The sequence below is a fragment of the Phalacrocorax aristotelis genome, chromosome 2, assembly GCF_949628215.1.
Source record: "Phalacrocorax aristotelis chromosome 2, bGulAri2.1, whole genome shotgun sequence".
NCBI lineage: Eukaryota > Metazoa > Chordata > Aves > Suliformes > Phalacrocoracidae > Phalacrocorax > Phalacrocorax aristotelis.
The window spans coordinates 132,130,232-132,142,906 of NC_134277.1; the positions used below are offsets into that span (position 1 = coordinate 132,130,232).

The following is a 12,675-nucleotide window of genomic DNA, read 5'->3' on the forward strand; positions in this document are numbered from 1 at the left end:
TCATTCAAATTTCATGAAAAATCCCTGTTCAAAAATTCCTGTCTTTGAAAGACTTGCAAAAGCAAACCTGATCACACAAGGCAAGAGTTGCAGTCATAATTTCCACATGTTGAAATCCATCCGATTGACATCTGGAATACAGGTAGCAGAGCTTTAGCTCCTGAAGCTTCACATTCAAGCCTTACATTTGTCTGCAGTGATTTTAACCCACTATGAAAAACATGAATGCAATGGAGGTTTGCTCTCGTTTGCCATTTCTTAAAAATCATTTTTTCCTTGCCTGGTCCGCAGCCTCGAATGAGATGTGGGATGGCTGAGGGTCGCCGTTCCATTTTGCATCCTGTTTCTAATGCTAAAATGCACCAAGAATACCCCAGCTCTTCCTCCAGAGGTGGTCCACAGATGACCACCTCCTAATCCCGATGACGAGTTCTTCTTCTACCTTATGCAGCAGTCTTGTCCTGACATTTTGCAACTTTCGCAGATTTCACTTCAGAATTTATGAACCATTCCTTGCATTTTATGTGGTCTGTTGGGGGAAAGAGCGGGGAGAAAGTCTGTGTGTAAATATGTAAAATGGAATGACTTTACAGGCATGAGTCAAGTCTGATTGTAATGTAAACACAACTGATTATTATGTTGGTAGATGTCTGCAAAGAGTATTTGGAGTACAATAGCCCATGTGATATATTCAGAAAGCAACAGAATGTGTAATAAGTTAAGAACAGACAAAACAGTGATTTCCCTATAAATAAAGTTGTTCATTCTCCACACATATGATTCTTAAAAATTTTCACTCTGAAACAGTGTATACGTAAAAAGCTGGTCTGAACAAAACTCTCAGCCCCATCCATGGATCCACCAACATTCCTGTGGGAACAAAAAAGAAAAAAAGGAAAGCAAAGTTTGGCGTCTTGAGATCTGGACTACGGACAGATGCACTGTTGTTAGCTTTTAAAAATGAGAACAGGGGACTATGGGCACTAAGACCGTATTCTGAGAGTTTATATTGCTGGCTTTGGAGTGACAGCAAGTAAAAATCACCCCTGAAGGTCAATGTAATTAGATGTCTAAGTTATCCATGGTTTTCCTGATGGAATGAACATTAGGCTGATGTGTGTTGGCGGCAGTGAAATTTAAAAGTTTTGGCTTCTTCACCGACTTTGCAGCAGAATTCCCTTGGCCATTTGCCCATTACAGTTCTCTGCGAAGCCAGTGTTTACACTGATCCATTTTCTTTCGCTTTTTTTCACTGTAGACATCTAAACATATAAAATGGTGCCTTTCTGTAAGGAGACAAGAACAACAGAACAGGAGAGGTATACTGAGACAGCAAAAGAAAGTAAAGAAATAAAGGTGGGGGGATGGGGTCAAGGAAAGGCAGAGACAAATGTCTATGTGTGTAAACCTATTTCCTCTGAGTGACACTTGATGAAAACTAGAAATTACAACGTAGATAACAGCAAAGCCTTCGCTAGATGCATCTACATCTCATCTGTCACGTGCTGATCTGGTGTCTTGTACCTCCGTAGCATTTAATCGGATGCGATGGAGATCGGCATGGAAAAGAGAGGACAGATTTGTAATTAAGACACAGTAAGCCGAATTGAAACCAGTGTGAAAATACGAACTCAAGGGTGGATAATATTCTCAAAAATAATAATTGCTATTTATCCATGGCATCAGAATGCCAAAAGGTGCTGCACTGAACCTACTGTATCTTGGCCTTGGCATTAGCATGTAGGACTTGAATTCCATTGCAACCCCTGGTACTGTCAGTTATGCCTGTGGACCAGCCTTTGACCCTGGTTACTCTAAAGAAAGGTTTTTAACTCCCAAAAATGATAAATAACTTTACTGATGAGAAGTGTGAAAACAATGGCACAGACTATTAAAAACAGTCCCTGTAGTGTGTTAAATCACAGTATCAGTAGTAGTTGTAGGACCAAGAGTACAAGTTAGACAAGACTACTGGCAGTGGTAAGACTTCTCTTATGGGCCATTGTGGAGTTCTTAAAATAACCATATAATCATGTATTAAGTCCAAATCAGTTAAGCTGTCTTGGGAAACATACTACTACAGATAAGTGCTAGGTCCTCAGCTGATGCAAACAGATGTGGTTCTATCAATGTGCTCCTCAGACAGCTGTGGACTTATCTCCGTAATAATCCACCCACTGGAAAGTGCTCTTCCCCCCCACTGGCCAGATGACTCCCTAGTGTGTTGTCCATCCTTCTGGGAGATGAAAAATACAGAGCTCAAAGTGTCTACTCTGAATTGAAGAAAACGCAGCTGTCAATGTGTATGAAAGTGTATTACTGGATCAAAATAAAAATAATCAATTTATGTGTGCTACTCTGTGTCTTTAGTGGAAAAACCCCTGGTATTATTTTACATATTACATTTTCTAATATTCCAGGATAAATGGCCTGGAAAAATCCAAACATTGTTATATTTAGCCCTGTTTTCTCTCTCACTCTCTCTTTCTTCCCCCCTACCCACTCCTGTCCCCACAAAAATTCAGGCCAATTTCAACCACATTTGAGAGGGGAGGAGAACTCCCAAATATCATTAAGTTCCAATAACTACCATGAAAATTTGTGGTTGAATGGAAGAGAAAAAAACCTATTTGTTCTTCCAGGTAACTTGGCCCCCGTTTGGCAAAGCCAGCTTTGATTCTGCCTGGCAACGGCCAGATGCATGACGAGCGCCCATGGCCACATATCGGCCAGCTCACCAGCAGACCCATGGCTCTCTCTCGGCTGTGCTCTCTCTTGCCAAAAACGATTATCAGGTAGGGGCGTGAGAGATGAATAGGGTTAATACAGTAGTAACATATAGAGGGTATAAGACACAAACATACAGGGATCAGGCTCTGTTAGCTACTCACAGAACAGCTTGTTTTTTAAATATACCTAAGGCAGTTATTACATTTTTTCCTAGACATTGAATCTCATGTTTATGAACTAAAATTCTTGGATAATTTATCACTTTCAATAAATAGTACCATTCGATCTTCATGCTATGGCTCTTTCAATGAACTCATTTAATTGAAACAGGATCTATGGTATTTCCACACCAACGCATACAACATTAGCTTCTTTTAAAGGACAACACGTTAACTTCTGTTCATATTCTTCACTACCAAGTGCATGCATTTTCTTTACAATTCTTCCTATTATTTTGCTTATGTATTTTAAGCATTTTCAAATTTACAGGCGATTGATGTACAAACCATTTTTAATTTGAATGAAAAGTGTTTAGGCAATGACCCATTCAAGAAAGTAAAAAGGGAAATAAAGAATCCTGGTAGACTTACAAGGTTAAGCTTTTACTTTCTCTTTACCTATAGCTTTTGCTTTCAGCATAAGAAATCTGGAGCTGGCTTGGGAGACTTGGCGGTGGAGCACTGTCCCCCTGAGAGCTGGACTCCTTAGGTCCTCTGTACAGGCCAGAGAGAGGAATAGTGGCTTCCTGAGGGAAATCAAGAAAAGAAGCTTGTGCTGGGGACCCTGAATTGCTGTCTGGAGCAACCTCTCTTATTCTGCTGACTGTGTGGGAGCTGGAGAGACCCAAACCCCAACTTAGGCACTACCTTCAAATGCCTTCACATGGATGGTGTAAACAGCCTAAGTCGAGGAGGAGCTTGTTCAAACCCTGCTCTCAGCATGAGATCAACATTCACAACAATATAAGAAAATGTTTCTTTCCCCCTCAGGATGGGCCTAAAGAAATGAAATTTCTCTGTGAAGGAATGTGATCAGGACCTCAGCTACATTAAGAGATGTGCAGTCTGTCATCACTTCTCCATTCGGCCTGTGCCAGAGGGGCAAAGGTGGGGATGACCATGTGCAGAGCAGACGGAGAGGTTCCCTCATGGGTTCGATGGTTTTCCACCTCCTCTTCACTCCCTGACTCAGGGACTCAGGGGCTGCCCTTTCACATGTCTTCCTTTGCACCAGATTTCCTGCAGTGCTTTCACCGAGGCAATTGCCACCTTCTCCAAGTGGATTTCTCTTGCTGCTTCTCCATCGCTGCTCTTCTGTGGTCACTTGCTCCTTTGGACAACTGAAACGCTTCCAGTTCTGATTTCCTAATGCTGCTGGAGCCGCTCGGTACTGCCCTTCCTCCTGCTCCTTTCACTGCTTCTCCTCTTCCTCTGCCATTCAGTGTCATCTTAAGGCTTTCTTCTTCCATTGCTCCCTTTCTCCTTTTCCAACTCATCCGTTGGCAACCTAATTAATTTTCATGGCTTTTTTTACCATCTCTAGGAGGGTGGCTACCAAGTGTCAGTTTTTATTCCTCACAACGTCCTTCTTCTTTGTCTCTGAGATTCTCAGATTTCACCCCTCAAGTCTATCCAACGTGCAATAGCCAACATTTTCTGGCTAGCTTGCATTGCAATTTTCTCACTATTTAAATGAAAGAAAAAAAAGAGAAAGGCAAACCTTGGGTCTTCTTTCTCAAAAACATGAAGGGGATGTTTCTATTCTTGGTGGCGAACCAGGTAACAAAGATAAACCTTGCTTTATTCTGAGTCAGACTAGACTGTATATATTTATATGTAGCTGCTATGGTGACATTTACAACAAATCATTATCATTCATGTGGAATAATCTGTCAAATATGCAGGGATTTAAATATTTTACCACTAGAAATTGCCTGTGCTTTTCTTAGTTTTACGTTGAAAATTCCACATAGCTCTTAAAACAACACTTTCTCCTCCAATATATATTTTCCAAAGCTGTATTATCGTAAATTGCTATAAATGATCATCGTTTGTGTGGGAGAGAAGGATGGCAATCGGAATGCTTATTCCTCCTGAACAGCCTTTGTTTGAACTGGCAGAAAGCAACCAAGATCATTCTGCCATGTGCATTGCGCAGGAGATTAGAGAAGAGATGGAGGGATCTCTTTGTCCAGGGGTGATTTGGCTTTAAGTGAAGAGTCTCACAAGGCTGAAACCATGAAGGTGACTCCCCTCCAGAGAATAAATGAAAATAGTTGTGTCCGGTTTCATGGGTCGGGATGAGCCATGGACAGGATGGGTAGGTCATGGATAGGAAAGAGGAGAGACACACAGAAGGGACAAGCAGATAGCATGAATCAAACAGTTGTCATATTGCTACTGATGATGGAAACTGTCTATTGGCTCCAAAATGAAACAGCTGCATTTACTTCTTTGGTATGCTGGACACTGAACTAGATAATGGAAGCTGTCCGTCTAATGTGAAAGAGTATGAGTTTCTACACAAGGATCATAATAATTTATAGGTCTGATGACCTTTTGCTAGTGTTAATTCCTGGATGTGTATAGCCAAATGAGGGAGTGGAGGGTTGTCGCACACCATGCCCTCTTGTGGTACAGGGAAGATGACCAAAGAAGCAAAAGATGACAAATCTATCCATGGATAAAGATGAGGAGGGCAAAATTAGAGCACACACTTCATTGGCATTAAGGTACAGACAGAAGTTTATTACTTTTTATGTTGTATTTTATCCTTTGGACGAGTACCAGAAACAACAGTTCTTTTGTCTGAATTGAAAGCTCTTATTTTCAGCTGCCAAATATCTGAGATTTTCTCTTAAAAAATCTCAGAGACCTGAAAACAATAAATGTTCTGTTGCTTCGGATCCAGTGGTGGAGAGCTGACATGCCAAAGCCATCCTTCTGTAAGATGGCTGCAATGTTTGTCTTCCTATTAGGGAGATCAGTAGAACTGAATACATATAACACATACTTCACACATTTGTTTCAAAGGTGAATTTAAGACATATTTAACATCTGGAAAACCTTGAGAATATGATGGGCTAAATTGTGGCCATACATACAAAACCTGCACCTAATCTAACAATGTAGAAAACAATTTCGTAGCTGTTTCATACAGCCAAAGGCTCCTTTCCTGCATATCCTCCATAAAGCAGGACCAAGGACAACTAGAACAGAGGATGGACAGAGGACTGTGGTACTGCAATATGTATGCATCACCACTACATTTAGCCAGGGTCGCTGAACACAATGACTTCATCCATCCTGGCATGCCTGAAGCGTGACCTCAGCTCACTTTGGCTTCAGTTTGTGTTGAAGGTTCTTAGCAGGTGCTGGCAGCTTCATGGATGTGACACAACATATATAGCTCTCTCTTTATCCAAGAGCTAGGATCAGTTTCATGCTGACCCTGCAAATTACATTTGCACTATGCGGAGTTTGTCCTGTTGTTGTTGTAGCTTGGATGATCTAAGTTTACAACCGAGTCAAGGCTTGTAAGGAGAGCTGGTATCTTTTACTAGACCTAACTAGAGCAAAAAAGCAACCCGTGAGCTTCCACGCACAAAGGTCTGTCTTGTCCCTTTCTAATGGCAAGCCAGAAATGCTGAAGGGCCTGTGTCACTCTCCAGAGCTCTGCTATCGCCTGCTACTTTACCATTATACATGTCATTTTTTTTCCCTGTAGTCTTTTCATTCATTCTTAAGAGCTATTTCCCTGTGATGGATATTCACAAGAACGCGACACTGATTTTAAATAGTTACTTTTCTTTTGTTCAGCCATGCTCACAGATGTCTGTTGTAATGATAAGTGATAGATTTGAAGTAGCAGTGTGAGCAAACAATCCTGCGTGGAAGTGTCAGGGTTTCCTCCGTATATCTACCAAGATGCTTTCCTTCAGCTGAAGCCCTGCCTCTCAGCAAACCACCCGTTCAGCAGGCAATGCTTCTCTTTGCGCCAGGAGACCTTAATCTGCTCTGAAATCCACTGCTGTGTTTTTATTCACATAAACTTCCTTCCATATGGCAAAATTAGTGCTGGTCACAGAAGCTATGCGTACAGTAGCAGGTAGTGCAGACTGGTATGAGCAGATCAGTGGAGCAAATCTGTTGGTGCTGAGGACCAGGCACGTGTCAGAGGGGGTTTGCTTTGCTCTAGTTTGTGCCTGCTTCTGGGACCGGTTAGCTACCTGTTAGCAGTTGGAGTGCATTAGGTGCAGTCCTGGAGCACATCTGGCTTAGTTCCACCCAAAAAATGTTAATTGAATATGCTCTTAGACCGCTCTGTGCCGTGAACCAAAGCAGAGTGAATGGGAAAAAACAGGAGATTTGTTCAGAAATGCGCTTCTGGTCTGACCGAAAACACTGCTGTAGACTCCTCTGGAGCACACTGTGCTATGGCGTGGCTCATCAGAAAGGCCACATCCTTCATGGTGCATCAGCATGTCTTCAGTTTGGTGTTGTATTTCCTTTACTCAGGGGCACATATTCTTCCAGGAGGCTTGGGATGTGGAAAGACACTTTTGCTTCTGACGTTAAAATAATAATAAGAACAAAAGTGATTAGTAGAAGTTAGCTTATAATGAAAATATTCTAATACCACCAGGCAAATTTTATCCCCGAGCCTGGGTTACAATGCCATAGGTCATACATGAGTGTGCGTGCAGAACCTTGACTAACCTAGAAGGTACTTTTTAGGGAGAAGTCCTAGCAGACATAATATTTTAGCATTTATACAAAAGGAAATACCCTATTTTTGGTGTCTGGTGATGTAACCATCAGCTTCTAATAGCAAACAAATGGGTGTGATGCTTTTGCTAAAAAAAACCAAACCCCAAACCAACAAGCAAACCAATTCTAAAAACCCAAAGACCGTCAAGACCCTTCACCCCCCTGAAAATCAAGGAGCGCTTTAGAAGCCTATACTAGTACATTCAAGATAGGGAGTGAGAAACCATAGCATGAAACAAGGCTGACCATACTTACCCTAATGAGAGATGTTTTCATTTTTGTAGTGGAAGCAAGGTCTTTTAAAAGGCTAAATGTTTAATCATCTCATCTTTGCTAGAATATTTTAATCAACTGCCTAAATTAAAAATATAGAAAGCACTGGAAGTGCAATTGTTTCAATAAATGCAAAGGAAAAACTAAGTGCCAAGAAACACATTAAGAAATTATGTTTTTTCTCTACTGCTACAGTTAAGAGAGTATAGCTGTCACTCTGGTTTTGCTAAGGTCTTTCCCCTGAAAGTAGTCCCATAGATTGTGGCCAGAAGGTGCTGTTATTTTCCAGCACGTGACCTTATTCAGACACTTTCGTGAAACGTATAAAACCTAACATGAGGAAATTACATTGGAAAGGAATATATTATTATTATTAGTAGTATTATTACTGTTATTATTATTATTATTTATTTCATTTGTGTGTGTGTGTGAGATTTGATTCTGCTTGCTGATGCTGCCTTAGGGTTTTATGGACACTGTGTGGGCACTGCAAGCCCAAAGAAGAAATTTTGCAAAGATCGTGATGATTTTGCACTAATTCCAAGCAAATTCGGAAGACCTTCCCCACACTCCTCAGTTTCAGCTGTGCACTGACTATGCTGATTTGCAGGGCTTGGCTTTAAGTGCAGTTTGAACTATAGGAAGGTTTGGAGTAGACAGAAAAAAGTACAATGTGTGCCTGAACACATTGTAAAATAAGCAATGTAAACTATGAATATGGAAGAAGAAAACAGAAAGTAGATTTCCAATGTCTTCATAAACCATAAAATATGTCCTACAAGTAAAATAAAATCCTTTGTCTATGCCAAGCATTACTCCATGGTAATTTTTCATTACACTGTATCCATTTGCATGAGCCACTAACTCCCGTTTGTAGCCGTCCACTGGTCTAGACAGACAAATCTTCGGAGATCTATTCTTTTTGATGGATTTATCAGATTTCCAGCCCCATTTCCCCCCGCTTTCTAACTTCTGTTCCTTCCTCACTGTTGTGCTGGCTGCAGCGTATTGCTGAGGTAGGTCCACATAACTAATCCTGCGGCATCGGGGCGAGCAGCTCGCTTACTTGCCTTCCCTTTCTTTTAGCCTTGTTTGAAGTGACCCCCCCTCCTCGTACTTATTACTATATGGCAACTGGCTGCCTCTGCAGTAAATTTAAAACCTGTATGGTACACACAGTATGCTACTGCTGGGAGGCACAGAAAAATAACTCGGTCAAACTCCTGTGATCCAGCTCCTTTAATACAGCGCGTGGTATTGCTGCGCACGCTTTTGTACAGCGTGTACATTGTGTATCCAGCAAGCTTAATATTGCACTCCATGAAAAACTCTGTTGATGTAAGATTGCTAAAAAGGGCTTCAATAAAGCTGTTTTCTAACACGGTAGTTTTTGTTTATTTTCAGAGTTCAAGAACACAGTGCTTTGGTAGTTCTGCAGTCCCGGATGTGTAAGGTATTTAAAAATCAATTCCAGAAACCAAAGCAGTTCTATCCAAGGTACATCAAGGGCTAGATTCCAGCCACACATTCAGTATAAATAATGTAAAGCCATCAGTCACATTTTATAGTAAGCACAGTAAAATTGAAGAAGTAAAGACAAACTAATAAAATAATTAATATTAGTGGAAAATAACTGGTATATGGTAACAAATACGTTTCTGTAGACATACCACTTAACTCTAAAAAAAATATATACATACATATATGATGGCTACAAATGAGCTTGTGATTTTCTTCCAAAAGTATTTGAGCAGGAAGTAAAACATTTTCCCAGTGGATGAAATAACATTCATTTTTGCCAATCTAAGCAAGGCAGATTTAAATTTTATGTGTGTCCAACTGCTTGTTCCCCCTCAGCTAATAACCTGCCTGCTGGAAACATTTCAAATGAAAAGGAGTTCACAGTTCCTAAGCCCGGCTCTGAATATATCTGCCATGCATGTAAACAAGTAAACCATTATGTTTCTTGTTGAGATAAAGAATACCATGATAAGTGGGGACTTTTACAAAACAAAGGGCTTCCTATTGCGAGTGTGGATAATCTTCCAGAAAACCCTGTGTTTTGGCAAATCACACCAGATTAATCTATTAGGCATCTCCTTTCATCATCAAATTTCCGCTGCCTATCACAGTGGCTGCCTTATCAAGCACCCTTTTCTCAATAGTGGGCCCATTCCTAGGATTTCAGGTGCTGGCCTTCCGTGCTCGGGAAACAGGTGTCCCCACTGTTTTCAGGCAGGAAAGGTCCCTGCACAGAAGCCTGGGAAAGGGCAGGGGTATCAGCCGCTGTTCTACCTGAAGGAACAGGTAACAGGAAACTGTTGATTCAATGGGCTGAACTTAATTGGCAGGCATTAGTCAGCACTGAGTGTTTTCTGTGAATTAAAAATCATCATAAGAATTCTTCCCGATGAAGATTTCAGGAGGGGGGAAGGTATGTGCCCAGAGATGCCCTCCCAGGAGCAGCCAGTTCTGTAACTCTATTTTAAGTGCTGCATTCTCTCAGTGTATTCCAGAAAATACTAGCTAGGAGTCGAGGGCAGCATGTCAAGCTTTACGTGGTTGTGTACAGTGCCTGAGCTGTTAGGCAAATTGCCTATATTCAGGAGGAAATGGATTTCAAATCTCAACTAAAGGCTAATATTCCAAACCAATTAGTATGATGGATCAGGTTTTCGAGCTCTCAGTGCCTCCCCTGGCCAGGCTTTATTTTTTTTCTTCTAGTTAATGAAACCGGGCATATGGTTTCTGACCAGACTATTCATCTGTAAACAAGGCCATCCACTTGGTCACCCAGAAACACCACAATATGGAGCATTGACAGAGCCAGGGGTATGAAGAATGACATTTTAAAGTTGACAGAGAAATATGTTTTACAGGAGCCAGTAAATCCTTGCTTTCAGTGCTTATCTCATCTTGTCAAGACAGCATCAAGCAGCTCTTGTCCTGGCGGGTGTCTCAGTGCTTGCTTGCCTTCTCTGGCAGAAAGACCTTCATTCTCTGCTCTGAAGCCCGCTCCTGAAAAATTGGCTTGTGCAGACTTTACTGTAATAAAATCAAGGCAGGCAGGAAGGCCGGCGTAGTGACAGCAGGAAGAGCCAGTCTCCTCTCAGCTCCTTGCTTTGACAGCAGGGCTGCTCAGAGGCACCGGGATGAGCTCCCAGCTCTGCTCGGTGGGTAGGAAGCGTTTGATAAGCGCATGCCTGCCCTTCCGGGACTCCACAGCACAGGCTTTGTTTCATCTACAGATGATTAAATGGTCTACAGGGCAATTACGAACCGAAGGAAGGAATAGCCGGCTCTCTCCAGGTTTCCTCAATCAGCACGATTGAATTTCTCAAAGGAAGGCAGCAGTAGCAACGGCAGGCTCAATGACTTTTCCTGAAAAATGTTCTCCAGTTTAGGATTGAGCTTTCATTTAACTACTTGCTGTTTCATTTTATTAAGTGCAAATTGTGGCTTAATAGATTTACAGTTGCCATAAACTTCGGCATCATGAAAGCTGTCAGAGTGGCCAGTTGCACAGCATATTACTGGTATGATGCTAGAAAGGGTGAACTGGACAAGCCAGGCACCAAGAAAGTCTGCAGTGCATTTTAAGGGGTCTGTGAGTGGTCTTTTGAGAGGCAGACAGAGCTGAAACACAAGCAGTCACTCACGGTAGTTTCCTTTTGTTCCTCTCTTTGCTAGGAATTAGAGTGGAGGTGGGAGATTTCAGTAGTTTATCTGCAAATGAAATATAACGTATTTTACCTTTTCAAACACAAACTTTGTAAATTAACTCTGCTAGACAGTGGTTACCGCGGTCCAAAGATGCAGATTTTTTTTTCCGATGTGCCCATTACACTGTAGCTCTGTTCTGCACTCATTACACCGTGTTTAGTTCCAGATACATACCAGCAAAAAATGTAGACATACTGGAGGGAGTTCAGAGAGAAACATCAAGGCTGATTAAAGGGCAGGAGGGACAGACTTCTGTGAGAAGATTAAAAAAATTAAATACAAATGTTTTGGTTAAGCAGTGATGGGGCAGTGGGCATGACAGCCACCTACGGACATTTTCCCTAGGACAAAGGCAGCAGGCTGTGCAATTTTTACCTATGCAACTCTGAGTAACCTCCCTCCTGGTCAGGTAACTGATTTACCACGGGTGAAAGGGAAAGCTGCTTACCTTCCTCAAAACAAACTAAGCGAGAAGGGTTAAAGAGAGGAAGAGAAGATATGTTTTCATTTTGTATGAGGGGGACTTTTTCCCTTAATAAACTCTCCTTTGGGAAGCTATTGATTTCGGAAGTCGGCAGCTTTTCCCACCAACCATAGTTTTTTTGGCACATGCCTAGAGCCCCTCTGTGTGTTGCTAAAGAGTTGGCTCATTTACCCCAGACAGCATACGTAGGGATCTGGGTTACCCCCCACCCAGATACGTACAAAACGATCTCAGAAGTCTTCAGGGAAGTTTGATGCTAGAAGAAAGCAAGACTGCTACAGCTCTGCCCTGTTTCATCCCCTGAGCAAAGAAATCTCCCATGTAAGAGTATCAGTGCGGAGGAAAAAAAAGACCTGGTGTCCTTTGCAGGACAAATATTTTCCCTCTGTATACACACAGGAGTATTTCACATCCTCGGCTTACATCAGCAAACATCCACATATCTAAAGTTGTACCCCAGAAAAGAAGTGGCAGAAAGGAAAGCTATAAGCCAAGGGGGGAACCTATTTTTGCTGTTACCGCAATCTGAAAAGGGTTTGCTTTCATGGCCAAATATTCTGAGAAGCACTGAAATGTATGTATGAACTTTGCTGAGTGACAACAGCTGTACGGGAGGACAATATATCAGAGGACCTAACAATTATGTAAGTAGTATTTTGGTGCAACGATCCTGTGTGAAACAACAATTTATTTTAA

At 41.7% G+C, this 12,675-nt stretch overlaps 1 long non-coding RNA gene across 1 annotated transcript; it reads right to left on the reverse strand.

Annotated features, from left to right (window-relative positions):
• Nucleotides 1–9,031: 9,031 nt before the first annotated feature.
• On the reverse strand, nt 9,032–12,337 carry LOC142053959 (uncharacterized). The gene is made up of 3 exons (XR_012659392.1): nt 12,201–12,337; nt 11,670–11,747; nt 9,032–11,498 (listed from the first exon to the last, which is right to left on the reverse strand). It is a non-coding gene; the product is annotated as an uncharacterized LOC142053959 (long non-coding RNA).
• Between the last annotated feature and the right edge of the window lie 338 nt (nt 12,338–12,675).